The sequence below is a fragment of the Trachinotus anak genome, unplaced genomic scaffold (genome assembly GCF_046630095.1).
Source record: "Trachinotus anak isolate AG129_WGS33_773 ecotype Australia unplaced genomic scaffold, CSIRO_AGI_Tana_v1 ptg000015l, whole genome shotgun sequence".
NCBI lineage: Eukaryota > Metazoa > Chordata > Actinopteri > Carangiformes > Carangidae > Trachinotus > Trachinotus anak.
Genome location: NW_027273866.1, coordinates 5220348 through 5235336, shown reverse-complemented (window position 1 = coordinate 5235336; position 14989 = coordinate 5220348). Strand labels below are relative to the sequence as shown.

At 44.6% G+C, this 14989-nt stretch overlaps 1 long non-coding RNA gene across 1 annotated transcript in view; it reads left to right on the top strand.

The window, feature by feature from the left end:
- Positions 1-14560, top strand: part of LOC139632808 (uncharacterized) — a 169729-nt gene extending 155169 nt beyond the window's left edge. The window contains exons 3-4 of the long non-coding RNA XR_011693627.1: positions 13095-13261; positions 13949-14560. This is a non-coding gene — a long non-coding RNA (uncharacterized lncRNA). The remainder of the gene's footprint in view (positions 1-13094; positions 13262-13948) is intronic.
- The last annotated feature ends 429 nt before the right edge of the window (positions 14561-14989 follow it).

The following is a 14989-nucleotide window of genomic DNA, read 5'->3' as shown; positions in this document are numbered from 1 at the left end:
ATTGAGTTGTGTCATGTATCTTCAAGCCAAGCCACTTCTTTGGTTTCTAAGCCCCATCATTATCTCTGGTGTCCCTTGTTTCGCCTCCCCCCTCACTGGCAGATTTAGCTGAAGCTGAGCAGCTTCTCTGGTCATTTGGTTACTTGCTTGGTGGGTCAGCCAGTTCTCTGTGCTTTCTGTGGCCACCACCTCTGCATCTGGGAGTTGTTTGCCGAATGCTGTGTCATCAGAGCTTTGCTGTCTTGCCCCAGAGCAAGCTAAGTCTAAACACTGCACTTTGTGGCTGAAAGGCCATCTGTCACGGGGAGGGAATCCGGCTTCTCCTCCAAAAAGCATAAACAGGGGCGGGCTGTTAAGCCGTGGCGCAGCTCACTGTCATGGAAATGCCCCATCTGAGTAAGGCTCAGGCCCTAATCCTGCAGCCTCCCATTTTCACAGCTGCTTTTTAGGGCTCCATGGCTGCCTGTGCATACTCACTGCCTGTTTAGCTGAGAGAGGGGCCTTATGAATAAGATTCAATCAGAGATGGCTGGTCAGCTGCTTAGATGGTGGTTTACAGCACGTGTATGTATGCTAAGCCTGTCATCATACATCCCCTGCCCTGACTTAATGGGTTTACGCACAGGTAGATAAGTGATGTATCTAAATGTATATCAGATTTATTTGATGACATGCCCAGAGAGGATTACCTTTTGAATTATGATATGTGCAGGTGCACATTTAGAGGACATGGCTGTATGTTTACATCTACCAAGCGTTGATGTCAACATGTTGTTTATGGTGAATTTGCAGAATTCAGTTAAATTTATTCTATACTTCCTCCTCTATACTTACTTTCCTGTCTTAACTTTTGTAAAATCTAGACAACCTTCAGCCCGGGGATGGTGGGTCTGGTGTGTTTATGATAAGTCACCCTTTCTCTCAACAATCCTCCCTTTATCAACCACATGACGAGTGTCGCCTGAGCCCCGAACCAGCTACTGAAGAGGAGCAGCTGGGAGCGAGTGCAGAAGATCCTGACATTTCATACATGATTGCAGAGATTTACGTGAGGTAATTATTGGAGCTATGTCTGCCAACCCAGAGAAGATCAATTCTTTCAATCAATTCCACTTTTAAGAGGATAGGCCAGATTACCAGGGCTGAGGGCCAGTGTGGACGAGGGGCCCATAATGCTCTTAATAGGTCACTAAAATGTGTGTTAGAACCTCTGGTTGCAGCCAATGGAGATTCCTGTGAGATCAGCCATTTCACCCTCCCTGTCTCTCTCCCTTTCTCTCTTGCTCCCCCCCCTTAGTCTCTCCCTGCCCCTTAGTTCCAAAATAAATTATTTGCTAAAGCAGGCTACCTATTATTGAAAAATTAAGAGGGTAATATTTGTCTTTAGTAACTTTATTGGCATGTTTGCAAACAATCAATAACTTCTTTTACAATTCATTTTAAATCAATAGCTGCACAGATCCAATTTTCCATTGTTTTGGTCAAGGCCAGATAATGGACTTGTGCATGCTATGAAATAAAAATGCAATGACTGTGTCCAGTTATCTTTCTAAAGGTAATTTGTTGAACTTGTTTCATTGAATAACAGAATTACGGTGAATAGTTCTCAGAGGGGAATATCTGTTTTCCATTAGTCTTGACTGTCTGGAGGTTTAAAAGTCAAAGTGCAGAGGTTATTCAGGAAAACTTATTTAAATTATTTTTCTCAAATGCGCATTGAGTCGCCATCTGAGAATGACACAAAAAGGTTTTTAAAAAATGATCTTAATTGTGAAGAGCTTTGTGCACTGACATGAAGGGCAGGAGTGTGTGTGTGTGTGTGTCTGTGTGTGTCTGTGTGTGTGTATGGGGATTTTGCCACATAGTTCGGCCTCTGTGGCTTGCATCAGATAAGGGTGAAGAGTAGTGACAGGATAGATGGGAGAGCTAGCCTAAACCTAGCCAGTGTTTATTTAGACATACCAGCAGGCTGGAAAGTCAACAGTGGGAAGGACAGGGAGCGCACACCAGCACCAGAGAAACCTGAGACCAGAGACCAAAAGCTGGTGTCAAGCATCTCAGGATGGGCTTTCTGTCCTGAGATCAGTTTTGTGTGTGTGTGTGTGTGTGTGTGTGTGTGTGTGTGTGTGTGTGTGTGTGTGTTTGTGTGTGTCACCTCACTGGGAGTGAAACTGCAGAGAATTGGAAGCGATTACTGATCTCAGTTCAGCAGCCCCCACTCTGAAAGACATGGTAAACACCGAGCCCTGCCCGTGGTAGCCTGTCCAGTGTTTGTAGCACTCACTGGGGAGGAAGGTCACCGGGGCCCTGTCAACAGTGGAAGCTACAATTCACCTCAAGCCTTGTGTGAGCAACAAAAGAAGGAAAGAAAACACAGCTAAAGGGGTGAACACATGAGGCAACCCCCCACCGTGACCCCCCTACAAAATAATCCATCATGATTCTGCACCCACGAACAAGTAATTTAGGGAATATATTGATTAACATCCATAACTGTTCTCCATTTGAATTCAGCTATGATTGAGGCTATATTTGTACAGAGCCTTTAAAAAGTTTTTTTTTTTTTTTTATTTTTTTAGCTATTTGCTATTAAATCCAGCATTAGTGTCTAAACTCATTAGCCCTGCTTTGGATGCAGAAAACAGTGAAACATAATTATGTGTGGGAACTTTCTGTAAAACGCTAAATGAGCATTTCATTCATCTCACAGCAGCATTTAGTGCCTGTAGGCCTTTACCGTACCACCATACAATTAACTGGATCAGGATTTAGTGCCTGGCCCAAGTGCTGCCGAGAGCACTTCCTTTAGCAGCGGTTATACTTTCAGACATGTTAATCACAGATCCTGATGACTCTGCCATACATTTGGTATAGGGCTTTGGTCTGGATACTGCTCTGCATGACTGTAAATCAGGTCTGGTGATTCTTTGGAAAGTTCCAGTGAACGTGGAGCTGGCTGCCTACGATGCCAAGTTGGAACCACCTTTAGGAAGGCCCTTCTCCTCTTTTTCCCTCACCACATGAAGGTGAATTATTGTAGCGTTTTTTTTTTTTTTTTCTCTAATGGATGATTATATATGAGTGAAGGATGGCAGGATGCTCATGATTTTTCTCTGTGCATTTGATTCCTTTTTTTAAAAATTTCTTTTTATTTTTCCCCCCTCTCAGCCACTCCACAGTCACCGGCACATACCTCTGAGACATCTGCAGAAAGGTTGGCATTAGCATGTGAAAGGGTTCATGCAGACAATGCTATGCATTATGTATTCACAGCATTTGTATGAAATGCAGCCGCTGTCATTCTTGCTAGCCTGTAATCTACTGGCAATATTTCAGGCCGAGCAGGGAGAACAATCTAAAGAAGACACATAGGCTACTACACCTACTATACCATATGCTGCTTACATTAAAAAAAACTCACCGTGTTCTCCATCCCGAGAAACATCAAATGCGAGGAAGTGTCGGATGTGTCAGACCTAGCTGAGCTAACTGTCTGGTAGCAAGACAACACTACCAAGTGGCCTGTGTTAATGAGGAGGAGGCTGTTTTTCTTCTTACCCGGAGGCAAACACAGGCAAGTAGTAAACAGAGCATTTGATCCCTGAGACATGTTGTGTAGTTGTCACTTTGCAAAATCAGCCACATTTTTTTTTTTTCCCCAGCACCATCCCCTATATGAGTGTGCGTGCATCTGGGATTGTTAGACGATCTGCGGTGAATGCGAAAGATAAAGACACAAAAAGCTCTTATTTGTGGGCCAAACAGTGGTTATTATTGGAAAAGTTCCAAACAAAGTTTAAAAACATATTTCACCTCCTCATGATATTGCTGAATAGAGACCTTATACTGCTCCTCCATTTAGCAAATATATGACACATCTCCAGACACAAAGTTGGACAGCACAGTTTGTGAAGTTATGGTGTATGAAAAAAAATCCATCTATTAGGATATTTATTGCGTTTGGATTTCCTAAACATTGGCACCAGCTTGTTATCTGAGGTAACTCTTCGTAAAGCATAGGATTAATGAGCTGTTTATATACTCTCACCGGGCTCACTTGTACAGTTTCCACTTCCACTTGGTTATGTTATATTATATAAAATACTTGGCAATACCAAACAAAATATCCCTTGCAGTCACAGCTGAACATTTTGTCTGAATCCACCAGAGAATCCCATGGTTGTCTTTATACAGTTTTACAGATGGTAACTCAGTCTTAAAGTCCCTGAGCTTGTCTGTGTGCTCTGGCTGCCTGTCATCAACCCATCACGTGTCACAGTAAACTTAGCTTTCAGGGGCGGCAGTGGCCATGGGCCGCCACAGCTGCTGCTGCTGCTGCTGCTGCTGCAGCCGCCGCTTGAGCCGAGCAACAGCGGTGTTTACCCAGACACAGACAGAGACAGGGTGGGCCGGAGTGAAACACACAACCCCAAATTGCCATCTTGTTTGGTGCCTTATCCCATTTTGTGACGCACACACACACACACACACACACACACACACACACACAGTTTATCTGTTGCACCAGCTATGGACTGCGAATAGATCTGTCAGCCCTCGCTCCACTTCTTTCATTGTTTCTCTCTTTCTGTGTCTTTTCAGTTTGAGACTTTTTCTTCTTAGGAGCAATGATGGACGGTTTTTTTAGTGTCACAGCTAAATGTGTGTTTGCATGGCTATTAGTGAGGCCCACGGAGGGATGAGTTGCACACGCCCCTGACCCCTGCACAGTCAGTGACAGAGCATTTTCTCGCTCTCTCTCTCTTTCCCTCTTCATGTGGTTTAAATTGTTCCAAACTAACCGTTGTGCTATTGACAGCTTTTCATTTTTGCATGCAATTTATGTTTACACCAGACTGAAAATACCATGGCATGCATCATCAAGCCAAAACAATAATTATAAGCTGTGTGAAAGTGAGAAACTTTCTGAAGTGCCAAACAGGAAGTGCGTCGGTTTTAGTGTGAATGCTTCATTGGCTGAAAATGCGTGCGAGACGCCTGGCGTGCAGGTCTAATGTCTCTCCTAGAACCCCCTTCCCCACCCTCATTACCAGAGAGCTGCTTAATGACAACGTCAATATTGATCACAGCTCAGCGAGGCACTGGAGGACGTGTGGTTAGTGGGCCAAACAGGGGGAGGACATCCAATGATTTTCTTTTTTTTTAAACGTCCCTCATCCCTCATTCATTCCATTTTGCATCCCGGAGAAAAGCTCATACTCAGCAGTATTCAGTTCTTACCTTCCTATACTTCCATCTCCCTTACATCTCTTCCAATTTGTCTCCATTCGCCCGCCCCGCCCCCGTCACGTTGCACACTAGTTTTACCATCTTTCCCGAATAAGACGGTTCAGCATGGGTGTGAACGTGCCTGGTGCCTATGCAATCTTTAGTCAGCAGATAATTGCACAGTAGCGTGGAGTGAACATGGGTTAGAGCCGCAAAGAGAGAGAAGAGTTCAATATATAATTTGTTCAGAGGAAAGCACCCCCATATAGAAGCAAGCTAAACTGATTACACTATCGCACATGTAGCTCTGCAGTAAACAGGCTTTCCTCTTCACATAAGTCCACAAATGTGCTACCCCTCGCACCACAGATAATGCACCTGCTTGTTGATCAACAAGTATTGATTATCTCTCTTGCTAATTGGGCCCAAGTTAATTACTAGCAATTAAAATCATGAATGATACATTAGCACAGATGCAATGGACTCGGCGGTGGGGCACAGATACTCACACATGTGTAAACATGCATGCGTTCCAATAACGCCTCCACTTTTCAAGCCAATAAAAATGATGTCACACTTACAGAAATAATTCAATTTTAAGGCCCCGACATTATAACAAACAGTGTAAATTCTCAGTTCCAGTGAGATCATTTCATTTACATCCCTTTCTGCACAAGCTGCTTCAGCTGAGGTTTAGGGACAGTGAGACAGAAGAAAAGGGGATGGCTTTACTTGATTCCAGGGAAAACCTGGTTTTACCTGAAGATTTCTGGTGCCTAGGATCTTCTCCTCCAAAGCCTAGCTGCTGGCCTGATAAGCTCTGCTGCCTCCCCAAGCCCAGGTCGCATTCCTTTTGATCAGGCCTGAAGTTCAGCCGAGCGTGGCTTTCACCTTTTAGCCCCGCTGTCCTTAAGCTGGTCGGTGGCTGCCTCTGCTCCCATACTGCAACAACAAGAGGAAATGAAGGAAGTTTCGTCGACTGGCACCTTATCTGGTCAGGGTCAGTGCAGTGATCCCCGCAAATTAGCCCCGGACCTGACTGAGTGTGTGTGTGTCTGCTTCCCTGCTGCTCCATGGCCTCCGACAGTTGACAAAACGGTCAGGATTTTGTGGTCAAACATCAAAGCCATCAGATGAAGAGTGAAGATGTTTTTTTTCCTCTCTCTTTTTGCAGCATGTGCTTGCATTTGGTTAGATAATTGAAATTTTTGCAGCAGGAATGCAGTAAACCATTAAAGTTCATGAACTCACAGATCTGTGGATTGCGTGGTTTGAAATCTTCATTTTTTTTTTTTTTCTTAAAAGAGACTTATGATTCACTGTCTAAACGGTATATAGCACTACTGTGCCTAGGATATGGTTTGATGTCTGAGGTTACCAGGATTGCATTGTGTGTCACTTTGCCTTGCAGTTTACAATAAAGTTGAAACTCCATGTCCAGACAGGATTCAGTGGCTCGGTTCAAAAATGTACTTATTTCTTGCAACGCATCAGACCAAGGAAATTCAATACAGGCTGCGACAATATGAATGTCTGTCCCAGAATGCCTTTTAATGTGTCTATAGGTTCAAAAAGCTTCTACATGCAGGGCCCATGAATCTGCATTCCACAGCTTCTAAATGACGCCGGCGCTGCTTGGGAAATTGGATTCATTACTCCGGCCACTGATAGAACGATTACCCCAAGACTGATACTCGTCCCCACTCTTTCATCCCTTTTCTCTTTGATGCCCAGCATTTCTCTTTGCTCTTTCTGTTTCTCTCTATTACTCCACTTCCTTAATGTGATTTTGTCCCAAAACACAAGCGATAAATATATAGATTTAACAGAAACTAATGGTTGCTTTTACAGCTTCCTGCTCTCAATGCCTTCCTCTATTTTCCCTTTCCATGTTTTTTTTTCCTCTAAGAGCAGACTGGATGATCTATTCAGAGTGGGAGAGAACTGTCTTTATTTTGCTGCTGTTGATCAACGACTGTGCTGAGACGATGTGCAAGACGGAGTGCTGTGAAAGGAGATGTGCCATTGCCCTCTTTACAGGGCTAATCTTGGCTAATTAAAGATTCATGCAAAGCAATGTGGCAACTTTGAGAGATCAGTTGCAGACAGTCTGAGTGATGCTGTAATGCCTCTCAAAGCTCCTTTTGCTGTGGATTTTCTTGCAAGTAAGGCCTTTAAAAGAAGGGCAACTCCGACCCCGACAAATGGAGCCGAGTTAAACATGATTGATGCGTCTCGGAAAAATCCATCCCATAATTTCACCTTTTCACCTTGGAGATGCTTCCTCCTAAGACCCGTATTAAAGCTTAATTCTGCCAACGAGGAGCAGGCGGTGTTTTAAAGAGAAGAACACATGTCTGTGAGGCCTGTTCCTCCTTATCTAGCAGCTTCAGCCTCAGCCAAAGATAGATGTCTGCCATGCCAGCATGTTTATTTTCCTTGCCGATTAGCTTCGATTAAAAGCAGACCATGTTGTCTTCTCTCCTCCTATTTGTGCATTTGTGTGTCTGCCTGTGTGTGTGTGTGTGTGTATGTGTGTATGTATGTATAAGGAGTTCTCCGATCCTCCCTGTGTGGGTGTGTGGGTGTTCATGTGAGAGTCTCCGTTATTTCATCTCCACTAGGCTGCACATGATAATTAAGCCATGGGGGGCTGGGAGAGGGAAGGTGGGTTACAGCTTACAGCTTTAAGTGATTCCGTGGCCCCCGTCACCACTGCCACCCCATGCCCCCCCCCCCAACGCCAAAACACCTCTTCTGTCTCCTTCCAGCCTACCTTGACCCTCCCCTCCTGCCCGACACCCACCCCCCTCCACCTCAGCTCCAATCCCACCTCAGGCTGTGGGAATTTTCTTTAGTCACACATGGCTTGCCAGGTAAACAAGCCTGAATGGGGAGACGCGAGCAGAGTCCATGGGAGCAAATAAAACAGGGGAGGATGTAAATGGATTTATCACTGAGCCCCCCCCCCCCCCCCCCCCCCCACATACTCCACCCGAGTGAGGTGGCACTCTGCTAACTTGGCAGTCTCTTTAACGAGTCAATTGCAGACCTCTGGAACTCAGGTGCTTGGAGAGCTCCAAATCGGCAAAGAGGGGACTTTTTCTTTAAATATATTTTCCATTCACACTTGTCCGCAAAGGATTTTTTTTTTAATTCTCTCTCTCTCTCTTTCTTATTGCCTCTCTCTGTCTCTCTCCATCACTCTCAGTCTCTTTGCCACAGAAACAGCAGTGGTAATTCTCAGAGGCAGCTGTGTCAACTCTGTCTTCAGCTCAACTGTGAATGATAACAGTGCACTACCTGTAAGCCCTTCAGCTCAAGCAGACACACATTCCCTGCTCCTCTCCTCCCTAAATTATCTGCCGCTAATCCAGATCAGAAAGTTAAAAAGCAGGTCAAGCGTGAAAGCCTTATGCTGAGTAATGAGAGAGAGAGAGAGACCCATGTCTGGGCGTCTGTATGTGTACATCTGTGAACTTGTGAGTGTGTGTGTGTGTGTGTGTGTGTGTGAGTGTGAGTGCACGCAAAGTGCTCGCAGGGCAGAATCCTACCAAAGCCATCCAAGGCCTCGTTTTCAAAGGAGTCTTTCAATCTGAGGGCAGGAAGACCAGACTTAAACCAAGACCACCATAAACAGACTCTTCTGTTTTATAACAAGCCCGGCCTGCCAAAAACAGCTCCCGAGGTTTCCATGCACTGTGAAGGGGAAATATGGATTCAATAGGAATACAGTATGAGGGTCGGGAAGGAGGGGAAAAAAAGGGAAGAGACAGAGAACCAAATTTACGTGCCCCCGTTGACAGCATTCAGGTGTGTGCAAAAGCAGAAAATCTATTCCAATCGATCCGGAAGAGCTAGGCTGAGCTAGTGAGATTGGGTTGTACACTGCTCCCGCTCCTCAAGGGAGCCTTGATCACGGTTATAGCCCCCCGTGTTAATTAAGGTGCTTTGACATTTCAGCATTCGCCCGGCCTCTCATCTTGGCACTCTGGCAAATCTTTTCCAGGCTCCTGAGAGCTTGTGTTGGGAGGGATGAAAGAGTGTTACGGTACCGTTGTTAGAACGGAGATAGTGTGGATGTGCAGGCCTTGATGGTGCACTACCCACTGGGAGTGTTCCATCCACCTGTCTCTGGCTGATCCTGTGTGTACGTGCGCATGTGTGCACCTCTGCAGTGTGTTGCGACGGAGTCTGCTGGTAATCGATTGGTCTTACAAGGCAGCATTATCCTTCCTAATCCCGGGTTGTCATTAACACCCACAGTGTCATTTGTTATGTATTGATCTATTGACCCATTGATTGGATGGTATACAAATGATAACAAACACATTGAAAAGTAGAGAATGAAAGTCAAGGAGAGCGACGGTAATTAATGGGGTTTGACTTTTCCTTCCTTAAGTAGTTTCTTTTGCTAGTTGGAAAGGTATATATACTATACTGCCCTAAGTGGAACTGGAAATCAAAGCTTCTGGTTAGGTCCAGAAAAGATTCACTGCACATGATTTGTCGGGACCACAATCTGCAGTCACACATTCATCTTCATCACCTGCACAATATAAGAGGTTGATATCAAAGTGCCAATAGTTTTAGTGATAGTACACTCTCTCTCCCTCTCTCTAGCCCCTTGTCTGTGTGCAAGTCTCCAAACTCCATGAGTCCATTCCTGTGTGGAGAGCCGGTGTTTGTTATGCTAAAGCTGCAGCAACATGCTGCTGAGAGTGCCAGATGCATTAAGGCTCAGCACAGGGAGAGTGGAAAACAGACACTGTTTCAGACATTGCCGGGAGCTTTGGATTTGCCAGCTATGCCTGTTTCCTTTCTTCAAACAGTCACTGACATGCAGGATGGAGGAAAATACACTTCCCTCTCAGATGTTAAGTGCTGTATATATTTAGCTGAATGTTAACTCCAATATGCACATTCTTGAGTATGGTGAATTATGAAGCTACAACTAGTTTCAGGAGACATTTTTTCGAGACATAATGTGACAATGTCTTTCGTTTGACTCAAGAAAACATTACAGGTAGAATATCCTTAGTAGTATCCTTAGGTAGTTCTGGGCTGGCGCTAGTCCCAGTTTGAAGTTGGTTCAGCTTGAGAATCTTCTAAACTCCTGGAGAGCCACCATAGAGCCACATCATTGAGTCACTGTAAACATCTGTATACGTCTCTGCTCTCCTGCTAACACTAGTGAAAAGCACGACAACAACATTGGCAGATATACATTGTCTCTTTACAAACGTTTTGCTTTAGTTTTGTGAATACTGAAGCTCTGGTTTGTCTTCTTCTTTCTTTGGATTAGGTAGAGTAGATGCTATGCTAGCTACGATCTCTCCGCCTGCCCCTGATGTAAACAGTTCTTGGTTCCAGTTCCAGTTTTCCTGGCCGAGAGCCTGTTCTTTGGCTGTTGAAAAGCGAAGAACTGATTCAAGGTTAGGCACAAGCTCCGAACCAGTCCGCGAACTGCCTTGGTGAAAAGAGGTAACAGCAAGTTGGTACATGTGGAACTTAGAGAGTCTAACTGTTCTTAAAGACAAAGGCATATTGTAAGGTTATACCTACAACATATTCAGGGTGTTCTGCACCAGTGGGGAGTAACTCATTACATTAATCTGATTACTTTGTTCAGTATTGAGTAATTGAAAGGATTGCAATTCACACTTATTCAATCATTTCATGGATGGGAGGGTTTGTATAAATTTCATCTCTGTGCATTTAGTGGAGAAAGTGGTCTGAGATGTGTTAGCAAGAGGGCAAGAGGCTAGCTAGCCTGCTAACACATAAAAAGCTAGCTAAGCCTCTGAATGGAAGCTGACCAGTGGCTAGCCAGAGGCTTTATGAAACCTGTGCCTCCAGTGCCTCTGAGCTCTTTTTCATGGATGTTGACCGGTAGGTAGCTCTGCAGAAAGATTACTGTCTTCCATTATTGAAGTTCTCATTGGTTGATTGTCAGTGACCACAACCAAACCATTTGAATTGTCAAATCAAGTATAGGAGGTGATGCAGAGGTCTGGAAACGGTATGAGGCTTTGATGTGACAGAATAGAAACCTTCCCTCACTAGCGAAAAACACAGTTAAGTAGAAAATCATTGGGTTTTTAGGCTGTTATTATTTGCCCTCTTAAGATTTCAGTATACCTTCAACCAATTAAAAAGAACAAATTGAACCTTGTTTTCTAAGGTATTTAACAGCAACAGAATTGCTCAGTTGAAGTTTAATTAAAGCAGAGAGGTAAATAGAAATCGGCAAGCTGATGTTCAACCGCTGAAGGTTTAAACAGCTTAAAGTGGTGTTAAGATGTTAAAATGTTCATGTATTTCTGAGGGTGTTCCCTTCCCTTCACAAGTGCATTTGTACAATTTTGATGGGACTTTGAAAGTACTGGATGGGGGGGTCAGGGTGCTGTGATGGCAGTCTCCCTCCAAACTAACAGCCCCTCAGTGGGTTACTTGGTGCTCACATTCATCACCATTGAAGTCTCAACATAAGGCCCTTTCACACTTCTGCACTGCACTGTACCATGGCGTGCCAGCGTGGATTGACTAGCCTTTCCATCACACTACGAAATCCCTGAAAGCAAACCACACTTCCTCCACAGAATGTCTGATGGTATGTGGGTTTAGCGTGATCTTAGGCGTAAGCGAGGTCGAATAATTTATGGGGTAACAAAACAGTCAGGGTCCTAATGAAGGTTCACACAGTAGGAGTCCTGATTTAGGATCACCAGCCACCGGCTCAGCACTCCTTTAGAGCTTGCAAAACATATAGTCTAAGATATATAGTCTACAGATCTGCACTGAGCACAATATGGAGTCATTTAAGTGTGTGAGTCACCTAATAGCAAATGTATTTTGTTCTGTCCTATACTTGTGAACCTTACTGAGCAAGCCAGTTGCAGCTGGCCTTTGAAATTGTCAAGGCTTTCTTCTAGACCTTGGTACTGTAACTACCCTGTAATAAGTGGCTGAAATTTATTCCCATTAGAGTCTCATGTAATCTTTTGAAATGAGAGAACATCAGAAGGTTATTCACCACGACAGACTGGCAGACTTGCTGTGGGATATCAGCTGTGGAAAAGACTGGGAATACAGTAAAGTATTTATTCCTTAGAGCCAGTAGAGAGTGTGGAGAGGAGTATATGGAACATTGGCCAATGCACCACAGTTAAAGACAAACCCCCTGTGCAGAGAGGTTTGTGAGCTCTCACTCTCCTGTCCACCACTGCACTGCTCCTGTTTCCCCCTGTATCCTCAGCTGAACGTATTTCATTCAGCTTGACTTGGTCGACCCCAGGCAAACCTAGCGATGGCATGATGGGAAAACATGAACGTTATGCGCATTGTAAATTTCACATCTGCTCTTGCCACCAGTGCAGAGGTCTGGATGTCAGCCGACGTCCCCACATGGCCCAAGACTCTCTTATGACTTCCCACAACTGGGAAAAAGCAGAAACACCATTCCACAGCCCCGAGGTTTCAGCAGAAGCTTTATGAGTTTACACAGGTGGAGGTCCTGGACTCCAGTCCCGTTTGTGTGCACAGGGTATTAAATATTTACAGCAGTTTAGATACCCTGCCTTTGGAAAATACAGTTCAGAGAGACATTTAGAGGAGAGAAGACGAACATAGTAATAACTGTCATTAGTCAGTTATTTGCTTCCAGTTTGGAGGCGGTGAGTTGAATGGGAGCTCTGCCTAGGTATATGATCTGTTAAATTAGTGGAGAATGCTGACTGTCTAGCTGTACCATAATGGACTGATTACTGCAAGTACCCTTATGCATTGAAATTAAAGGCACATCAAAATTGCTTTGACATGCATTCTTATGGTAATGACAGCTTTCCCCCCTTCTTTTCATTTAGATGGCCGTCTTAATGACTGTCAGCCCTGTAAGTGTAGCAGCAGCATCCAATGAGGCTTCATTTGGAGCCCACCACCATTCAGAGTGAATGAGGGGGAACAAGGGGCCCTAGATGAGGAGTGGAGCACCGGTCTGGTTCTTCATCAGCTCCACGTGGCTGTTGGACTGGTAATTACACACATTATCAGTCATTAACACAGTCTGCCACAGCGGCTGAGACAGGCAGGGAGTTAGGCCTTGGTGCAAGGGGAGACAGTTGATGGGGGTAGGGGGTTGTATGCATTGGGGGTAGGGATATGAAGACATATAGACATATAGAAGTTGTGCCCAGACGGTGATGTTGCAGACAGCCAGACACTCATACAAATTGCAATACGACAAACCATAGCTGTGCAAAAGCACCAGCCCCATTGAGTAGGAGGTCTACTCATATCTGTTGTGGTTTCTCTGTGTCTGTTTCTCTTTCTTGCACTTCCCCTTGTTTTAAATCTCTATTTTGCCCCATTTTGCTTTTTTGTTTTTCCTTCCCTATCTCCCACCTTTATCTCTCCTGAGCACACTCTGTCATATTGGTTCCCCTATGAGAGTGTGTTCCCTCCCCCTCTTTGCCTCCCTTTCTTCTTGTGTTCCTCAGCGTCTTCCCCCTCTCTCTCTCTCTCTCCATCAGACTTCATAGTCTCTCTTTTTTTCTCTACTCCCCCCCTTTTTCTCCCTGTCTCTCTTGCTCGCTCTTTGTGTATATCTTCTGGGCTCGCCTGAGATGCAAATGACACAAGAAAGTGATAAAAGTTGCATGTTGGCACTACCATAATTAAATATTAAAGACTCTCATTTTTTCCCCTCTTTTTTTTCCAGGAGAAGGGATGCCTGTGGATATTGCTTTCACATTACAGCAGCGAGGGAGAGAAATTTATGAGGGACTTAATTTAGAATACCAAGCTTTCATAATGCTTTTTTACCCATAGATTATATCATAAGAGATGATAAAAAAAACTGTTTATGGGGAAGCCGTGTAAATTGTAAAGAGGTGATAAACTGTGTTGACAGGGGAAGCGTCATTATTCCCCTGTACAAACTTTCTGGAGCAGAATCATTAACTCTACAAACCACAGTAGGTGAGCAAGTGAGTAGTGACACGTGCCACACTCTGTACAAGGTGTTGTGCTCTGTGGTTTGTAAATATATTTTCTTTAAGCAGTGCTAAAAGTCTCATAATACCATTCATTTATCATATAAACCATTTTTTTCAGTTGTTGGGTTGTTACATCATCGTTACATACGTTATTCTAATGCAAAGTGTGACCCACTTTCTTCAGTTGTATTGTTCCTGGGCTTAGTCCCACCAACCCTGTTTTCTATTCACTACGTCAAAATGAGGATAAAAAAAATCATTGTGTCCGTGAGTGTGTTCATCTCCCTGTGTCCCTCTCCCTTGCTCTTTTACAAACACTCTGTGTATTTATGTGTCAGTGTGTGTTTGCATCATCTGTGGGCTCAGTATTGCTTAGCAGTGCCCCAGTAAGTGTGTGTCATGACTGCATCTCTACATGTGGTATGGGCCTTTCTGCTGTGCTCATCCATCCACAGCTAAAAAAAGAGATGAGGAAGAGGAGGAGGAGGAGGAGGAGGAGGAGGAGGAGGAGGAGGAAGAGGAGTAGAGGGAGGAGGAGGAAGGGGTTTGTTGCTTTTAATTGAATTGTAAATGCGAGGAGAGGGGGAACAGGGCTGCTCCTAGCTGGGACAGACAACAGATGGAAGGCAGGGCCTGCCCTGCAGGGCGAGAGGGGTGAGAGGGGAGATGGGTGGGTGGAGGGTGGGTAGATGGATGGATGGGGGGAAGGGAGAGGCAAAAGGGCCTGGTGCATGAAAATGACCAGGGTCTGTGGCCTCTGTGGA